Source organism: Macrobrachium nipponense, chromosome 1, assembly GCF_015104395.2.
Source record: "Macrobrachium nipponense isolate FS-2020 chromosome 1, ASM1510439v2, whole genome shotgun sequence".
NCBI classification, from domain to species: domain Eukaryota; kingdom Metazoa; phylum Arthropoda; class Malacostraca; order Decapoda; family Palaemonidae; genus Macrobrachium; species Macrobrachium nipponense.
In genome coordinates, this window is record NC_087200.1 from 145,163,080 (window position 1) to 145,184,771 (window position 21,692).

Here is a 21,692-nt window from a genome sequence, read left to right on the forward strand (position 1 = left end):
ATGAACATGAAAAACATAGAATGTAAGAAAATGAACATAAAAAGCATAGAATGTAAGAAAATGAACATGAAAAGCATAGAATGTAAGTAAAAAAAAACAAGTAAAGCACAGAATGTAAGAAAATGAGCATGAAAAGCATAGAATGTAAGAAAATGAAATTGGGACTTGGTTTATATCATAACATTTTCAACTGCAAATGACATATATTATCAACTGAGGTCAATATGTCTTTAGTCTGTTCCTGATTTTTCATTGTTCCCCTGTTAATAACCATGTCCAGTCAATGTTAATTATTGTTTCATTATCATTTGTATGTGTTCATGTTCATTTGATCATGTTCTCAATATTATATTATTGTTCTTTACCTTGTATGTTATTATATAATTTGATGGCCATATTTATTTCATGTTACATTCAATTTTATAGTTCAAGTTATTTTCCGAGTTCTATTTATTTCATATACCATATTTCATGTTATATTTCTTCATGTTATTATTCTTTATGGCCATGCTTTTTCATTTTTCATTTGACCCAATCATATCATCATATATATTGTCATGACATATAAATTAAGCATCAATAAGGAAAATGTAAATGCAAGTCAGTATTTCAACATATTTATTACAAAAAGAAACATTATGAATGATATAAAATGTACAAAATCATTTACTATTAAGAAAATAACTAAAAAATCATTTATTATTAAAAAAAAAAAAATTCTATTTATTTATACATTGTCGACAGGCTGTCAGAGCGCGAATGATGCCCCCGTGGTCTGTCCGGCCCCTTTTATCTTTCCCAGAATGCGCGGCAACCTTCCATCCAATCGACCTATGTTTTTGTCAAAATTAAGAGGTAGTTGTGGAATTATTGATATTCAGTGTAAAGCGAAGTCAATCATGTTTAGTACATTTCTAAAATGTTGAAAAGATCGTTGTTTTGGTTACCAAATGATTATTTATTATTGTAAAGTCAGAGCAACCTACCTTATTGGAAATGAATGCCAACATCAGGATTGCACTATATTTACACCTAGTTTTTATGAAAGTATGATAAATATATTAATAAGTGCTAATAAGATGACCTCTTATCCACAGATAAAAACGAAAGTGGTATATGAACATTTAATGAAAAACAGTGAATATGTTCCAAATACTGAAAAATTGTATCCACTATTCAACTAGAAACTAATTTGGGAACATGTACATAATAAGTATATAGAAAATAAAAGTAGAGAAATTTTGTTTAAGTATGTTCATGAAGTTTTAAGTACAAATGATAGGCTAGCCATGATGAAAATAAAAGATGTTAAGGAATGCGGTTGTGGATGCATAGAAACTAATATGCATATGGTATATTTCTGTCCTTTGGTTAAGAATTTGTTGTCCTGGTTATTCGAATTGCGTAGAAAATGTTGTAAATTAAAAACTAATAGCAGGTTAAGGATTTTAAAACTAGATTTTGAAGCAAACTCAAGAAGGCATGAAAATACAGTAACGGTAATAAGAGCAGATTTTATTTCAAGTATATGGATGGCAAGATATTTGGGAATAAGTACTGACCAGCAAATTATTAAATGTATAAAGAATAGACTGTTAAATACATTTAATGTAAATATTATAGGATTTAAGTCAAATTTTAACAGAAATTTTCACGAATCAGTATGTTTCTAATTTAAAAACATATTTAGAAAAATAATAAATTGTAATATTTTTATATTATACATAGATCTTAAAATGTATATACAAAATTGTAAAACGTAATTTTGAAAAGTAATATTTCTTAATAAAAGAAAAAAAAAGTATTGAGGTTCACCTAAAAAAAAAAAAAAAAATCTACCTAGGGAGACGCCGTAACACGCTGTACGCCCCGCATCATGTGCGCGCCATTAATTGCTCGTGTATGAAGGCGCCATAAGGGCACTGCACGGCGCAGTGACATCACGCCATAGCACTCCCTCGCAGGTGGTACTACGTCGCGCCATGTGGGGTGTGGTGCGGTGTGGCACGGCACCGTACGGGTTCTTACCTCTTTTGTTGCGGGGCTGTGCCACACCGCTTACAGCTTCGTGCGACTTCATCAACCCGCCAGACGCCGCGCAGAAATTTGAAATTATTTAAAATCCGGGCGGCGTCGAGCGGCTTTAACGGTCTTCGCCTGGCCCCGCCAGCGAGGTGGCGCGCCTTTGGTGCGTTTATAGTGCGCTTTCTTGAGGTCCCACGCCGTAACAGACCGCACCACAAAAGTGCGTAGATGTAAACCAGTCTTTATTTAAAATCCGGGCGACGTCTTGTGGCTTTAACGGTCCGCGCCAGCCGCCGCCAGCGAGGTGGCGCGCTTTTGGTGCAGTTTCGTGCAGTCCCACGCCGTAACAGCCTGCACCACAAAAGTGCGTAGGAGAAAACCAGTCTTAAGATCGGTGGGGTGGGGCGAGTAAGGAATTCGTGAATTGTCAAACATCTTGTTGTTATGGTTAAAAGTTTTGCCTTGTTAGAGCTGACTCAAGTGAAAGAGAAAAAATGATTCATTTAAAGATTAATCTCGAAACTATTTGGCTTCACATATTTGCAGTACAACCCTAATTTATTTTCATAAAAACAGACATGGCAAATTTTGTCCCCTTCTTCAAAAACTCATTTTCCTGACACGTAACCGGTTAGCGAGGGCATTTAAATGCCCAGGGGATAGACAAATCTCCCCACTGCACTGCAAACATCTTTATTCCCAGTTCAAGTGAACTGTTAATTACATTAAAATATTTCATTAATACTACAGAAACAACAAGGGCTCTAATTAATAATAGGTTATTTTTTTTCTCGTAAATGATGAGTAGTTTATTTATGGATTGCTCTGACCATAGAAAAGGTATGAACCTCGAGGGTGTGATTTAAAAGGATAAATAAATCTGTCAGGGCTGTATTCTTTTCCAGGTCATACCCCACCGATCTTAGGATTTTCAAATCTATAATTCTTTATTTCCCTTTTTTTATTGCATAGACTTGTTCTATGTCTATATTCCTTGGGACAATGGACTTAAAGTCTCTGACTGTACAGAAAGTTGTGACCACTGTAACCTCACTGTTAAGAATTTGCTTTAATGCACTTTGTCAGATTTTTGGTTATCAATTTTATCTCCCATTGGATGCAGAGGATTTTTTACCCTTACACACACACATATATATATATATATATATATATATATATATATATATATATATATATATATATATAATTAATATGAACGACGATCGTTTTGGTATTTACTAGGAATTTCGAGCTTTATTTCAGATATATGATATATTAAGAAAACGGGTCCTTATTTACAGTAAAAGAAAACTATAATTCAATGGCTAACTACACACTGCTTCTTTGTCATTGCCGTCATTAAACTAACTTTATTTTTTTCATTACTAAAATGATTACGTTACTTTGTTTTGGTTGTGTTTTAAACATTCCTAATAGGAATATTACCTTGATTTTAAGCAGATAAAAATTTCCCGCCGTAATGGTAAAAAAACCACCTTGCCTCCTATTGCACTACCCCAAATAACCTCCCCGCTCCTCTCTCTCTCTCTTATATATATACGTATATATTATATATATATATATAGATATATATATATATATATATATATATATATATATATATATATATATACATACATATACATATAATTATATGTGTGTGCTTAAAAAATTACAGTAGATGCACGTGACTTCATTAGATAAGCGAAAACCACAGAAAAATGATAGACAGAAATCCAAGCGCTTTCGTTTTTACTAAGACATTGTCAAGGAACGAATGAAATACAGTTGGGAAGAAAGTTACCAGATAAACAAAAGGATCAAGAATACCAGATGGTTAATTGTCAAAAAGGTAAAAATCTGAGATAATCCAGGATTATCGGATATCACACGGTCACAAACTTAAACAGATTTATCCATAAGAGAAACTAAAACGTAGTCATACAAAGTCCAAAAACATGTATAAAACTGGATATATCAAGTTTGTTGCTTATATTCATCTACAAGTTTTTTCATTATGAAAGCATCGATTTTAAATAAACCAAGACTTAAATTTAGAGCACTTCACTTATTTGACTTGATGAAACAAGAGTCATTGATATAACTTTTAACTGTGCCATTACATCGGGGTCTTGCTTGACTCCAGTTAATAGGATGATCTAAATCTCTCACATGTACGAATAATGCATTCGATATTTGTCGAGATCTCACAGAATATTGGTGCTGTTTGAGACGTTGTGAAAGAGATTATCCGGTTTGTCAGTAATATATTTTATCACACTTTTTACAAATAATTTCATATATGCAGACGGGAACGTTTTCAGGAGAATTTTTTTTCTTACTAAACTCTTAACATTAATATTACTGAAAATACATTTATGTTAAAAAGCTTTAAGATTCTATGAATTTCTAAAACCTTACATACGTTACTTTTAGAATGTTATGCTTACTAAATTCAAGTTTGTCATTAGTTAAATAAATAGTTTTTTCTAGCTCTTTTCCTTGGGTATTTAAGTTTCAAGCAATATCATAAATAGTTTTAATCTCAGTGTCAATAAACTGTAGGCTACAGACACGTTGTAGTCTACAAAAGTGCCTGTAGATGATTTACTTGAATTTTTGGAGAATGAATTAGAGCGTCATGATATTCCTTTAACTGTAGCAAACCTCATTAGTCTCATAGGGTTATGTATCAAAGATAGTAAATTTTGTTTTTATGTGGAATTCTTTTGTAAAAAAAAAGTTTGGTATGGCTATGGGTGATAATCCCTTATCTCCTGTCCTTAGCAATATTTACACGCAATTTTTTGTAGATAAAACTCTTTCAAAGAATTTTGCGCCAAAAAGTTATATGGTTTAGGTATGTGGATGATATTTTCTGTATTTGGCAAGTTCACGAAAATCTCCAGGAATTCCTTATTAACCTCAATAATTTAGTCCCTTCTATACAATTTACTGCAGAGGAAGAAAGAATTTGTAATTTGATTTTTCTTGTTGTAACTGTCCATAGAAATGATAGAATTTTCACCTTTTGAGTCTTTCGAAAATCAACTAACATTGCCTCTTTTGTTCATTACTACTCCAATCACAATCAAAATGTTAAATTCTCTGTTTTTTTTAAGATGTTCCTAAGGGGTTTACGTGTCTGTAGCATGCAGTTTATTGACGCTGAGATTAAAACTATTTATGATATTGCCTTGAAACTTAAATACCAAAGGACTTTTGTAGATGTGGCATGGAAAAGGGCTAGAAAAGAAGTTTATTTAACTAATGACAAACTTGAATTTAGTAAGCATAACATTCTAAAAGTAACGTATGATGTAAGGTTTTTGAAATTCATAGAATCTTAAAGCTTTTTAATATAAATGTCATTTTCAGTAATATTAATGTTAAGAGTTTAGTAAGGAAAAAAAATCTCTTAAAGACGTTCCCGGCTGCATATATGAAATTCTTTGTAAAAAGTGTGGCAAAATATATTACTGACAAACCGGATAATCTCTTTCACAACGTCTCAAACAGCACCAATATTCTGTGAGAACTCGACAAATATCGAATGCATTATTCGTGCATATGAGAGATTTAGATCATCCTATTAACTGGAGTCAAGCAAGAGCCTGAATCCCATGTAATGACACAGTTAAAAGGAATATCACTGAATCTTGTTTCATCAAGACAAATTATGGAAGTGTTCTAAATTTAAGTCTTGGTTTATTTAAACTCAATGCCTTCATAATAAAAAATGTTGTAGATAAATATAAGCAACAAAATTAATATATCCAGTTTTATACATGTTTTTGGACTTTGTATGACTACGTTTTAGTTTCTCGTATGGATAAATCTATGTATAAGTTTGTGACCGTGTGATATCCGATAATCCTGGATTATCTCTTTGACTTTTACCTTTTTGACAGTTAACCATCTGGTATTTTGATCCCTTTGTTTACCTGGTAACTTTCTTTCCAACTGTATTTCATTCGTTCCTTGACAATGTCTTAGTAAAGACGAAAGCGCTAGGATTTCTGCCTATCATTTACCTGTGGTATTCGCATATATATATATATATATATATATATATATATATATATATATATATATATATGTGTGTGTGTGTGTGTGTATATATATGATATATATATACATATATATATAATATATCGTGTGCAAATTTTCAGAAACTTGGAAAATATGTATAATAACGAATGAAGTGCCCATATACATAAATATAACAAATAAGGGGGCAGAGAAGCATTATACTTTTGGTGGTACGGATTGTCATCCCTTTACAAACAAAAATGTTTTTGGTTGCAGGTCCACAGTGATCAAACTGTGTGGGAGTTGATGGTTCTTTAATAAATAGCAATAGCTTTCGAACCTGGTGCTGGGTTCTTCCTCAGTCAAGTGAGCTTTGTTTGTGACTAAAAATTCTATGAAGTAAACTTCTGAGCAGGACCAGTACCAGTGGCAGTACAATTCCACAACAAAGGGCGTAAGTGAAGGAAGCGCTCAAACAGCCCAACTACGCAATTCCATTGTTAATATTCGTATTCCCGTTCGCTATTCTGCTGGAACGTCTTGTGGGCTGCGATGATGTTACTCGGTGTTCCCCTTGTGGGGCGGCTGCAAGGTTGCTAGACGTAAGGTCCCTTGTGCTGTATCCTGTCTGAGGAAGGAAAACGGAAGAGGAAGCAGCAACAGGCAAAGTAAAAACAGTTTGTCTTCAAATTAGAATTTATAACGAAGTTTATAGGAATATAAAAATTGACTAATGGGCCTTGCCCAAAGAACGACTTGTTACCCTAAAAAGCTTCTCCTAATTTTATGGAGGCGGCTTCCACCAGTCTTTTGTGAACATTGTTATTTTTAAAAATGATGTTAGATCCATCCCAATTCGGTCTATGGTAGTTGCTGAAGGCATAGGTGACTATGGCATTGTTTGTTCATGTAATGCACGAACGCACAGAATAGCGAACAGGAATAAGAATATTAACAACGGAATTACGTAGTTCGGCTGTTGAGCGCTTCCTTCATTTGCGTTCTTCGTTGTGGAATTGTACTGCCACTGGCACTTGTCCTGCTCAGAAGTTTACGTCGTAGAATTCTTAGTCGCAATGCTCACTGGACTGAAGAAGAACCGAGCACAAGGTTCGAAAGCTATTGCTATTTATTAAAGAACTATTAAATCTTAAACAGCTATATTTTTGTGGAACAGCAAAACCAATATCATTTTCGACACGGAAAACTGTGCCAAATGATGTTTTTACAAGTTTCTAAATGACAGGCAATTAAGGACTGGCCATATTTTAAATAAGATCCAAGAAGCATGGTGGCTCTTATCTACTTGTGACAAATTCATGTTGCTTATCCGCTGATTTAAGTCCCACTGAAATATCTGACGTTTGAAACGACTTACATTTCTGTAGACATTCTGCGATTCAGTCCAGTTTATGCATTGGTTGTTAGTGCTTTTTGATTAAAAATGGCAGAATTTTGATGAATCCATATCTACCGATCACTAACGGTCGTTATTTCTTTGTTAACGGATTTTCTGCTCCCAGTAAAATCCTCCCAAGATATATCGCATTTTGTAGAATGCATCGTGTTACTGTATACACTAGTATCTTTCGTTTCCTTTTTGTAGGTTGTAAACGTTAATGAATGAAGATCCTACCGTATTGTAGTGTAGCTAAAAGCCAAAATTATTGTCCTTCCCTTAGGGTTCTCTAATGTTTTACTGACTTATTATCAGTGGGGTTGGGGGGAATGAAGGGAAATCTGATTCGTTTTATAAGCCTATATTCCAGTGAACTGTCCAGGGTGTTTGAGGACAGCTGCTCACGAATTATCCTAAATTTCGTGTCCTCATGATATGGGGAACAAATCATTTGGGAGTTTGTGTTGCTTCGTAGTCCAACCTGAAATGAGTTTTCTCCAAGGTTATCCAGACACTTAAAGAAATGGATACCAGATATCGAGAAAGTTGGCTTTCTTTATATTGTGAACTTACAGCTTTTGATATTGCTAATCATTAGTACGCCCAGGAAGGCTGCTTTGCTCTCAGTTTTCTTTTTTCTTTAATGCCCTGCACAAGGCTGTTTAATTTATTAAAGAACGAATTAAAACTTGAGATCAGGTTCTTAAATTCAAATTGTCATCCACTTCATTCAGGCCACATCTTTAGCCTTAATGGGATTAACATTGCGGTTCCAAAATAGTCCATGAATAGGTATGGTAGCACTATGCTTGGTGGAATTTTTTAAACAAGTGTGAAATAAAACAAAAACAACTGGAAACCCACAGTTCCTCTGGTGAGTATGATTTTTTTTTTTTTTTTTTTTTTTTTTTTTAACAATTGAGACATAGCATATGGTGTCCATTTGTTGGCCAAAAACGCTATCTGAGAGCGTGGTAAATGACGAAATTCACATGTAAGCTTAACAATTTGCACTTTTTTTCTTATCTTTTTAGAGATCTTTTGAAAAGGCCAGAAATGAGAGGCAATATTTGTGAGCAGTATCGAGATTTTCTTCGTAGAAGATCATGCACCGATCTGTGAGACAGTCAAGTTAGTTGTCCCTTTCTCAACTGGCCAAAAACCCTTCTTGAACACGCTCGTATTCTTGCTTGCATGATTAATTCGAATATATTCAGGGTAATAATTATACGAACCAGAATTATAAATTTTGGCTTACCGTCGTAAAAAAGTATTTATTCTGCATTGCCTGCGAAAGTCAGTTGGATTCTGATCTGTGGGGACGGGAAACGTAGTTTAAAATGTTCACTTGTTGACTTTCTTCTCTGTAGAGGAAACGTTGACTGCCCTGTCACATCGACTGTCATTCCGGTTTTCTCGATGAATAACTTTTATTGCTAATTATTGATGCGCTTATGTTAGTAAACACTTTATTTCACTGATATAATAACTTTTACTGTATTCGAAGCTTCTTGATATAGACCAAGGCTACAGACAGCCTTCGCTACTTGTGGACCAGATGGATATGTTCATTTTTTCGACTTTTTTATACTTTTTATGAAATACTTTTTATACCTTTTATACTTTTTTTTTTTGCCACGGTATTATAACGTATTTTCTCCGTTATAAATCCAGACGTTATTATATTCATTTTTGTCCGTCATTCATATTGCTTTATCGCATTACAACTATATTTCACATATATAATAACCAGTGGGTCCTGATAATTATGGTAATAACCTAAACGATATGACAGTGCCGTCGTACTGTACTTTCGGTGGTGGTTATGAAGTTCATGAACCCCACAGCCTAGACCGAGAGGGTGTTTTGGCTTTTATTATTTTTGCATATATTAACCGACCGCTACGAATATTGGTCTTCCTCCCTCCGCCACCCCCACTCCTGATGCATGGGTGATTAATCGAGTTTGTACTGTAATGGGGAAGTTATAATGAAGGGTATCAGAAAACAGTGTCAGAGGGAAATGTAATATTAACTTTTACAACTCCATCTCCTGCGTCCTCTGGAGCATATAAACATCTTCTTTTGGCGCCCCATTGTGACCCTTTGCCTTTCCTCCGTCGGACTTCTAAAAGTCTTGTTTCAGTTTCTGAATAACTAGGATGAGGTTGCGGGCTTCATGCCCGTTACTACGCAGATGGTCACTGGAGTTCTGAAACCACCTCCTGTACCGGTCATGCTTAAATCTTCCTTACGAAGCATTATGCAACATCCTTCGATAAAAAATGCTCTAAAGCTTTCCTCTAAAAGAAATGTTTCGCGAGCTTAGGTGACTGAATAGCGAAATGCGTTCTTTATACATTTGTTGTATAGTTTTCATATGTCTTTAATGTTGTACAGCCATTACTGTTTCTGAACCTTTGTGCATTTGTCGTATAATTTTCATATATGTTACTGTACCTCCGTTCATGTTCTCTTCCATCTTACTTTCTACCATCTCCTGACAATTGTTTCATAGTGCAACTGCGAAGCTTTCCTCCTATTGCACCGTTCAAACCTATTTGCGCTTTCACCACTGAATGGCCTCAAAGGTCCCAGGCCACTTGGCCATTGGTCTAAATTCTATAATCGATTCCCACACCTTATTTCATTGGCTGTCTCAAGACTTCTTCTTCACTAACATCGAAGTTGTTGTAGAAATGAGTAATGTTGTACTGCAACCTTTTTCTGATAAAAGAATGCATCCATCAACGAGTACTTGCCTGTGCATACAAGAGAGAACGACGAATATGGGAGAGTTACTAACAGTAACTCAGACTCACCAATCCCTGGAAATATTGAAAAGGGCTCTGTACTAATTACATGCAGAAATATAGATAAGAACTCCCGAGATCTTATCTATATTTCATTTTTTAATGTCTCTTAAGAAGTGGCATCATCATTTTTAGGTGTATGCACAAATGACCGGTGAATATCTACTAAGGCACAACTTCAGCTCGAACTCGGCAACTGGTTGAAGGTCAAGATTAATCAGTGAAGCGAAAGGTGCCACACAGTTACTTACGGTCATTGTGGAATACTTTTGGAGTTTGGCGCAATATTTCACGTCAGAATCACACCATTCGCTTTTAAAGAAATAAATCATTTCAGTAATGAAAAACTAGCGACGTGTTTATAACTTAAGCAATAATTAAATGAAAAATATATAGGTATCTATTGCAATACCGGGGAAAAACTAGACTGTCCTGAGATCATTATAGTTATGCAGATCTTACTCACCACTCGAAGGACACAATCTGAACGGGGGATGTATGAGGATACTCCTTTGGTTCCAGATGGGATTCGAACCCTTGCATGTTAGATTCGAGTGGAGTTGCCTCAACCACTAATACCACGATACCTTCACTTGCCCGAGTTCGAAACCCACAGTGAAAGTAGGAGTTTGTTCATAGATTTCCCGTCAGGATAAAGGGCCACAGAAGCAGCACCAGGCGCTTTCAGCAAAGTGGGAGGAAATCGAGAAGTTAAATCGTCGATCGATGCAGATCTCGATAAGTTCGTTGTATGAATTTAATCAGACGATTTTCATAGGAATTTTAGGATCCTGCGTTGTCCTTAAGATCAAAGACCTCATTGGTAATGAGGGCTGAGCAGGCCCTCATTACCAATTTTTATTACATTTTCATAATTGAATTTAGGCAACGAAATGTTGGACTATTAGTTGTTATTACATTATTATTATTATTACTATGATTGAAAAAGAAACCCACAAAATCACTTTGTAACTTGTTTACTTCTAGTATTTACATTTAATTTTACTCCACACTCGAGTACTTTCAGGCCCTACCTGTGGCCCATTTTCAAGAGATGTTTGGGATGTCAGGCTGAGTCAAGGCCCAGCAGTCTTCTGGAACTTCTCGTTGAGCTGTCATTTATGTGATGGCTGTTCTGGTTTCCTTGAGAGTTGCCAGTCCCCTCTTGTCGCTCCGATATCCTGAGCTGATGGTCAATGGGATTAACCCTTGTGGTAAGGGAGTGGTCACCAAAAGTCTGTTGGGCAGAAAACCTAATCTCCAGGTCAGCAGGGTCAATCTTAAAATTACCAGAATGCATGCCACCTACGACCTCCCTCCCACCCATAATCTGTTTAATTGGACGCCCCAAGAACACATCAGCCCCTACATCGAGTAGCATTGGATGTCAGGCGTGTCTTACAGTGCTAGAGGTTGCCCATAGCTCGAAACTACCACGCCTATGCTTATACTGCCAAGACGGTACCGAATTGGTTAAGCAGGGTCATGCCAACACCTCAAAGATGGACAGAAATCCAATTCCAAGAGCAGAGCCATTAACTTTCTGTGCTAGAGGTTGCCTATGCCTCGATACTGGTATAGCCACACTGAATCTGAGGCAGGCACGACAATACCGAATTGTTTAAGCAGGTTTATACCAACACCCGAAAGCTTGGCAGAAATCCAGTTACGAGAACAGAGGCATTAACTTGCTGTGCTAGAGGTTGACTATGGCTTGAAACTGGTACCCCCACTCCGAGGTAGGCTCGACAAAACCAAATAGATTTAAGCAGGTTTTTACCAGCAGCCAAAAGATGGGCAAGAAAAAACACTGAAAAAAATATAGAGTAAATTCAGGATGTTTGTTGGCAAAAAAAAAAAAATAAATAAATAAAAAGAAAAATAACAACGAACAGAAACTTTATAAGAGCATTTGTGATAATTGATTTATATGATTTATTATATTGTTCATCATTTGAATATAGAGAGAGAGAGAGGACAGGCATGTATATACAGTAATTAGTCTCATGGTCAAAGTAGAAGGTAAGCGATAATCCCATGGGAGATTCAAGAGGTTTGAATTTCGCCCTCGGAAACAACAAAGCTCTGAGCGACGAAACGATAGATAGAAAGAGATGTTTGCTAGATTCACAGTTGTACATTACACTTTCCATTCTATCTTGATCAATAATTGGAAGTGCTATTCGAAAAAGTTTTATTACAGGTTACAATGATATTCCTTTGGGGTCTTTCTGTTCTGTTTGTTTCATGAAATATAGAACGTATACAGTAAATACCTTTGGATAGTTAGAGGGGCTATATCGGCAATTAGACCCAAACAAAAGATCAGGGGATTGAAAAGGATAAACAAGGTCACTTCCAACCAAGCGGGACTAAACTTCTAAAACCCCAAGGATTAGAAACGATATGGTTTTATGATGCTTGTTAGAGGCTAGGTTTTCAGACCTTGGTTAGAGGTCACCGTTTATTCCAGAGCCCACTCATATAAGTTGAAGCCACGTGTTCGAACAACGAATTAGCTTTCTGACTTGAATTTCGGTCTTGCAGTAAATGTAAATATTAATTCAATTGCATTCTTTTTTAGTCGACTTCCTATTCTTTGAAAGCTTTTCCTATCAGACGATCGGCTCATGTTTGTTCCTTCTAAGTGTGTGTGTGTGTGTGCGCGTGTGTATTTAGAGTAGCAACAATAATTCTAAGGAGCCTTTCACTCTCTGTCTCATGGTGGCCTTTCCCTTTTTCGTTAAGCATGCGTGTTTAACGTGAATACGCGAAACGGACAATTTAGCGACATAATTCTTCTTCTCCGTGTCTCCTCGAGAAGGGGGTTGTTAACACACCTAACGTTACGGTGGATGTCAAAACTACGCATTGCAGTGAAGAAGATTTTCAAGCTATGAAGGTCTGCTATGCAAGACCTACGACCTACAGTGTGATTTTAGAGTCGTATGACTTAACGTTTGCAACCGTAGAGTAGTAGGATTTAGTACATTATGCGACTATAGACTAATACGACTTGCAGTGTGCAACTATGGGACAGTGTGGCTTACAGTACATGCCAATAGGATAGAGTAATGTTACAGACTGTAACGATAGAAAAGTACGACTCACAGTATGCAGTTTTAGAATAGTATGACTTGTACGATTTTAAAGTATGACATGCAGTGTGCGACCATAAATAAGGACTATTTAATCGTACGACTTGCATTATGTATAGATGCAGGAGAGTACGACCTACAGTATGCGACTGTAGAATAATATTACTCTATGCGATTTGGGAGTATGCTTTACGATGTGCTAAAGTAAAGTACGACCAACACTATGCGACTATAGAGGAGTATTACCCTGATATATTTAACTATGAAAAGAGAACGAACAGCAGTTATGACTTTAGAATGGTATGACTTATAGCAAGTTCCTCGTTGGACTAGTCGGTTACATACTCGACTACCGATCTCATGGTCAGGGTTCGATTCCCCGCTCTGCCAACGCGAAATCAGAGGAATTTATTTCTGGATAGAAATTCATTTCTCTTTGTGGTTCGGATCCCCCAATAAGCTGTGGGTCCCGTTGATAAGTAACCAATTGGTACCTAGCCACGTAAAAATATGTGATCCTTCGGGCCAGCTCTAGGAATGCTGTTAATCAGCTCAGTTGTGTGGTAAAACTAAAATATACTTAATGACCTATAGCATGTGTTTATAGTACATTCTTAAGTATATATATATATATATATATATATATATATATATATATATATATATATACTTAAGAATGTATATATTATATATATATATATATATATATATATATATATATATATACATATACAAAGGTATGAACAATAGCTTGTTATAGAAGAATGATATACAGTAAACATCTGTAGCAGAGAATGACCTACAGTATGCTAATAAAATCTCCGTGTCTACATAGAAGAACATAACTTTTAGTTTGACCTACGCACTTATTGCCTAAACATTACAAAAGTATTGTGACGTAAGAATTGTTTGTTTGTTTTCATTATGTTATCAGGAATTATCTCGGTTTATTTCAGAATCATCGATATATGATTAGGAAAGATATCGTTTCAAAAGTGCCCAAAAAGACTTACTGATGCAAACCTGTTGATAATAGATTATGAACTATTAGTTAAGAATCTTTCGTGATTACGCAACGCATGCAAATATTTATCAGAGGCACTAATACCGTGGGTCATGTTATTCAAGGCATTGTTAATGTGGGCATGCAAGCTTTTATAGTAAAGTGTCCTTGTACTTCCTAATTCTTCGTGGGGTCTCCATTTTGGAGGTCAAGAGGAAGGAAGAATCCGCTTTGTTTATGGTTGTTTTTCTGATTGGATAATTAAACTTCTGTGGGATGTAGGTGTATGTGTGTTTGTATATTTGTTTACAAATTTGTTTTCGAAATTGAGAAAGACCAGGTTGTGTGCACATTCTAATTACAGGCCACCAGCGGTAAGTCACTAACCTGCGCAGTTCAGTTGTCCCTCTGAATGTGAATTTTAACACGAAACTGGAAAAAAAAGCATACAAAAAGCAGAACTAAAGCGTTTGTATAACAAGAAATTTACAATATTCAGGAAATGGTTAGTGATAAAATTTTGACTGGAACATTAATCTCCGGACTTGACTTTGGTTGTCTGTCACTAACAACAGAAATAACACATCATCCGTATCTTTCCGATTGCCCGCGAAAATGTGATGCTCCATGACGGGGGATCGCTCTCCAGACTTATTAGTCAGGATTTCTGGATCGACCATCCTCCAAAAAGGTTACTTGAAAAACGCCCGGCGACCCTGAGCATTCAGTCTAGCCGAGGCGAGCTAGTCGTAGTCGCCTCTTTCGGTCAGGCGGCAGGGTTGCCAGGCCAGCCGATTTCCGGCTAGATCTAGCCGATTTTGGCAGAATCTAGCCGGAAAATATTTCATCTAGCCGATAGCCGGAAATATCAGCCGATTTTCCCGGCTGCCTAGCCATTTTTTAGCCGATTTTTAGATTTATTGCTATTATTATTATCATTGCTAGTTTCGAAGAATAAACCAAAGTACATATTCCAAAAGTTGGCAGTTTTATTGTGGCTTTTAACCATATAAAAAGGGGGGATATATATTGTCTCCCAGCATTGTGGGAGAGGCTAGATATGTGGCTGCGATACCAGAATCGATCATTTTGTCTCATTGAAACGATACTGTATTTTAAACCCATTTATAGGTATATGATTCGCAAGCATAGCAGAAATAAATACCAGTGAATCTCAAATTACTGTATATTGAAGTAAAAGATGTATAACATATATTAGCAGATCATTATAAACTTTATTCTAACAGAATAAATAACACTGTAGGCTAACTATGAAATGGGCGGAGGAAATTGGTCTGTATAAAAACTTGTGATTTGACGTTCAATTCATGTATGGGTTAGGGAAAGGAGGAAAATTCTTTTTGTATGTTTGATATTTATGAATAAAAACTATTAATGGATATGCAGGTTAACCTTTGTTGCAAATGAAAGGGTTTTCAGTCAAATGAACCTGATTAAAAACAAATTGAGAAATAAAATGAAAACAGACACTACAAATGCATTACTACATATTATACGTTATGGTTTAAACCGTATGTCAGAAACTTGAGTGTCATATAATTTTCCAAATGAAGTGTTTGATTTAATTCCTTCAAATGATAAGTATCGAAGTTCACAAAAAAGCACAATTGATCAACCTGGACCATCAATTAAGTACCGTCACCGACGAAGCAGATATTGAGGATGATGATGATGATCTAAACATTATATTGCAACTATGTAAATATAACAAGTGTGAGTAATTATGATACACTGAATATTTTTTTCTATTGTAGGGATTCAATTTGTTAATTACCATTTATTGAACAAATAAATATTTTCTTTAGATTAGTTTCAATTAAACTGAACATGTCACTTTTAGTGCCTTTGTTTACTTTCTGAGCTCAAATTGAGAGGATATATATATATATATATATATATAATATATATATATATATATATATATATATATCCTCTCAATTTTCCGAGCTCCAGAAAAGTAAACAAAGGCACTAAAAGTGACATGTTCAGTTTAATTGAAACTAATCTAAAGAATATATATATATATATATATATATATATATATATATATATATATATATATATATATATATATATATATATATATATATTTACTTTTATTAGCATGGAAAATTATTTTCATTGAAACATATCTTTGATTTAAACAATTAAACAACATTTTTCTCCATACTTTCTAAATCAGAAATGCTTATTTACTTTTGAAACTTTGTTCAGAAATTAAAAAAAAAAATGTAGTTTATAATGATTTAAATGAAAAGCATTGATTTTGTAAAAATTATGAAGAAATAACCTTACAATAAAGAAAAAAAATTAGCCGTTTTTTTTAGCCATTTTCTGTTAAGTCTAGCCGGAATTTAGCCGATTTTAGAGCTTGAGTTAGCCGATTTCGGCGAAGGCATCTGGCAAACACTATCTGGCGGGTGGTTTAGTGTGCGCTGAGCATCTGTCGAGTGAAGATGAAGTATACGTTAGTGCAGTGCGCTTGATTCTGTAACTTTGTGGTTCTAATCTGATTTAGCCTTGGAAACTAAATCGTAATACGCTTGCAAGACCGTTCCTTCTGCTTTTATTATCGGAGTGATTTGTACTTCACTGACAAAAGGTAAGGAAAACATAATGACAGCAACACTAGGTCATTTTTTTCTTTCGTTTGCAGAGGTGACACAGGTGTGTTGTCTGAGAACGCGTCGTTTTTATTGTTGATTTAATGTTAATATTCATAATCACTTTTTTGTAGATTTCTGCCTATATTAATCACAAAATTGATAATTCGAGATTGCTCTCATCTAAAGAACATATGATTTCTAAAAGTTTGCCTAACTTGTGAGGAAACTTTTTTTTTTCTTTCTTTTTTATCTTTTTACCTTACGATATTTGAACCCACCCATCATTGAATTCCAACATTGTTTCATGTACCCGTTCTTCCGTCGATTTTATTTATTTTTTAACTCGTCCCATATTTTTTTTTTTTTTTTGCATCTCTTTCATTCTGAAGACCAAGGTGGAATTCTTTAGTTAGCAAAGTTAGTTAGGCTGTTCGGAGATCAGGGATATAGACCTAATCAACTGCGTAAAGTTTACTTCAAAATAATTACAGAGTTGATTTATGACATTGTGTGTTTTTGTGAAATGGCGTTGGCAAAAAATACACCAACTTTCATATTATTACCCAAGCGTAGCCATGGTATGCTTTGTAGGTATTAGCCTAGAATCCTTCAAGTCCAGTGAGGATAGACCTATTTTATAATTGCGGCTTCACATAATATCTGGTGTTGAATTTGACTAAAAAGTTTCAAAGCCCAGTAACCACTGAGTTCCATTATCACAGTTTTCTGTTTTATGAAAAACAAAATAAATAAATAATAAGTGGCTGGATGCTAGGATGGATATGTGAAGTTTAATTTTAAACGGAGATAAAAAAAAAAAAAAAAAAAAACTACATTCTAAGACGTGTTTGATGCAGACAATCGTCTATTAAGGTTGCTACGCGGTTGTTTCATGTAGGAATCTTAATGCATTGCAATGTGTGTGTCAGAAAGTTAACTTTGGAATACATTGAACCTCGAACCAATTTCAGCTTATGTGCAAGTTTAGCCGTTGTAGTATGGAGGTTTATTTAAAAATTCGTTTAATTTTAAATAGATCCAGAACACGTGCTTGACTAACAGTAAAACATACTGCTACAATACGGACCTCGTACTAAGGTCCAATGCATGTTGTCTTCGATCACCTTTGTTGCTTGTGTGCTTTTTACTTTATTTATTTATTTATTTATTTTCACAAAAAAAGTACGACTGGCTTTTCATCCATCGGCGTTGGCAGGTCTGCTTCCTAAAATGGACCATTTGTTAAATTTGAAACCTTCGGAGAAAGCAGAGAATTTGTCATTCGGAGACGTGATCGAACCGGACGTGTTGTTGAATTAGCGACTTTCATTCAGCATATCCGGCGTCTTGACCCATAATATTTGCCGCGCCAGACTGTAGAAATCAATCAATCGGTTATAAACAGTGAGCCAGAGAAAGCATATTAAGAAGCCATTGAGAGCAGTGCCCAAGGTAATAACTATGGAAAGTGACGACCTTGATGAAAAATTCAAATTATTTACCTAACCTTGGCCATTGATTAAACAGGAACCTTTTGATTCAGCAGTTATCTGGACGAATAAGAGCCATAGTCCATACAAAGTTTCTTTCAACGTAGGAAATCAGTGAACCCCACCTGGTGCATTGTAGGCATTACTGAAAGGTTTGCAGCGTCCATTTGGTCTCACGCTGCATCCGCAATTTGCCCGTTTACTTTACCTTCATTTCAGTTTCCTTTCTTCCATCTTGCTGTCCTATGTATACCTCTCAGTTACTTCCTAGCGCAACTATGGGTTTTCTTTGTGGCAAATCTCCCCTATTTTCCCCTTTCAGTGTCTTTAGCCCAGCTTGGCTGCAAGTGCCTCAGTGCTTCGTTTATATATAGCCCAAGTATCATTACTCATTTTAACATTTGAATTAGAAGAGCTGATCTTGAAACGAACATGAGCAGCTGAAGGACAGTTCTAGTCTCTTTGAATGAGGCCTGCCCAGGCCCATGATGTATTTATCCCTAGTCTATAGGTTTGTTTATATATATGTCCAAGCAACTACTGTTTCGAGGGGATTAACTTATAAAGGCCCAGGTAATACGAGAACGGTACTGTAGATTATGGAACAGACAGGAAATGAGTCTTGGAAGCGTTGGGACGAAATAGGTTTTATCAACTCTGTTGAGAAAACCCGATGAAGATGAACATTAATAACATCACACTCATTTAAAGGAGATTAACAGTGAGCGCCTGATAAGGTCGGGAAATGATATTATAGAAGAATTAGCAGCATGTGAACGAGAAGGTTAAGAGGAGATTCAGAAGTTATTAATGAAATGAAAGACATGAATAGGGAAGAGAACAAGTAGTACGTGAGGATAAACACTCCAGATAAGGAAATGACCAGATATGGCAGTGTCAGCTACAGCAGAGATAGCTGTAAGATAGAAAACCTACAGTTATTTTTCAGAATGAAGTGGAGTCATAAAATTGTTATATATCGGACCTTGTCCACATCTTTAGAGGTGTCCAGAACAAGGATAACAGGTTTACCAAGTTCATGAGAGAGTCTGACCTGATAACGTCAAGGTGGGTAGGGATATCCCCTATTGATTTCGTTTGATAGAGTAGCTATATATTATAAAAGCGATAAAAAGTGGGTGGGGATACCTAGTGACTTTGAAAATTGAAACAAAGTGGGTTTCATATAAGAATGAACAGCAGTTACTGGAGTAAGGCTGAAAGATGGTAAATACAGAAGTAGTAAAACGGGAAGTGCATGTTGAGGTTGCATTATGTAATTATATGTTCGATGTTTCCTCATACTGGAACTTGGTATGTAACCCCGCCACCTCCCCATATATATATATATATTATATATATAATATATATATATATATATATATATATATAATTAAGCATTCTGAAGCGTACTTCACAATAAGAAACGAAGGCAGCCAGGTCCATAATTATTTTTATGGATGCAGACTGTAGTCGGCACAAAGGTAGCTTGTAATGAATTATCAAATACATAACAGTAGCTTTTTCAGAAAGGGAGTCTAAAGTACCATCAGACTGATCAACCAGTCAACATTTGATATTAACGAAAATTATGAAATAAAACGAAATTGTACACAAATGAACAAGAACAAGGTCGCCAGGTTGCGAAAGGTTTTAAGATAGCGATATCGAAGGAACGAATACATTACCGATCTGATAACGTGAGATAAAGATCAGAGTCCCGAGCAGTTGTCTTAGTAAAAGCAAGTTTTCCGGGAATACGATAAGAAAGGTCAGTGCGAAAACTCTCCATCTCTCTCATGTACTATATATCAAGCCACAAATATTGGATTTACCATACCTTTGAAATAACTTGCAACCAGAAGGAATTCTAATAATTAGTGTATCAGCCCCGGCCAAGATTCGTTGATAGCCGAATAGGTATGTCGATTGTCTACGAGGTTCAACTCCTGACTAAAATGATATCTTGGCTAAATATTTGATTAATATATATATAATATATATATATATATAATATAATATTATATATATATATATATATATATATAAATATAATATATATATATATATATATATATATATATATAATATATATATATATATATTATATATATATATATATATATATATATATTATTTATTTATTTATATACATACATATGCACACGTAGAATGCTTGTAGTTCTGTCCCATGGATTTGGACTGTGTGTATCAGTTACACTCATCGGTGGTGACAATGTGCGAGAAAGAGAGGCTATATACATTGCATATGCTAACAAGATAGTCGTGAGAGACTTTACCTGCATTCCAGTAGCATATAGACCTAAATAAACTCCGCCATTACGAGCAACCTTTGATTACAACGCCGCTTCCTTGGCCTGTGTCTGGTCAAGTCGTCCTCTCTCCTAGACCAGTCGACAATCAAGCACCGCGGCTAAGCGGCGCTCATAGTAACTTTCTCTTCATTTGTGCCGTCTAGACTTTCCTTCATTCGAGTGAGTCAAGTTAAGGTGCCGGAGTGGAAGTTTGTGCGAGATGGGATTATTTTCAGGAGGTAAAGTGCGGTCTTGCTGCAATGCAGTAGTTATTGTTAAAAGATTTACGTTCCGAGCTTTTGTGACTACCCCATTTAGTGGTTCTCGTGTTTTTTTTTTTTTTTTTTAAGCTGAAAGTTGGTCATGTTTGTAACTTCTTATGTATGTATATATATATATATACATAGATATATATTATACATATAATATATATATATATATATATTATACTATATATATATATATAATATATATATATATACTATATATAATTATATATATATAATACTATATTATATATATATATATATAATATATATATATATATAATATATATAAAATACATAAATAAATATATAAAGGTATTAAACCACGAAGGAAAGATAAACTATGGAGATTTCTGCAAGATCTTTCGACTCAATGTTTAGTCGAAGATATTGCAGGCAACTCCGTTGTTTATCTTTCCTTCGTGGCTTATACCTTTATATATATATATATATATATATATATATATAATATATATATATAATATATAGGTGGTTTATACAGTCAATAAATACAAGAATTAACGTTCAGCTGCTAAATAAAAAGAATAAATTGAATATGCATCCATACATTAGTTCATCTGTGTATATGTTTGCTAGTATACTACTCGTACATGTACACTGATT

General features: G+C 35.0%; 1 protein-coding gene across 1 annotated transcript in view; it reads left to right on the plus strand.

Annotated features, from left to right (window-relative positions):
* The first annotated feature begins 16,817 nt into the window (after positions 1 to 16,817).
* Positions 16,818 to 21,692, plus strand: part of LOC135219717 (uncharacterized) — a 192,264-nt gene continuing 187,389 nt past the window's right edge. The window contains exon 1 of the mRNA XM_064256712.1: positions 16,818 to 16,993. The gene's annotated coding sequence lies outside the window, so the exon portion shown is untranslated. The remainder of the gene's footprint in view (positions 16,994 to 21,692) is intronic.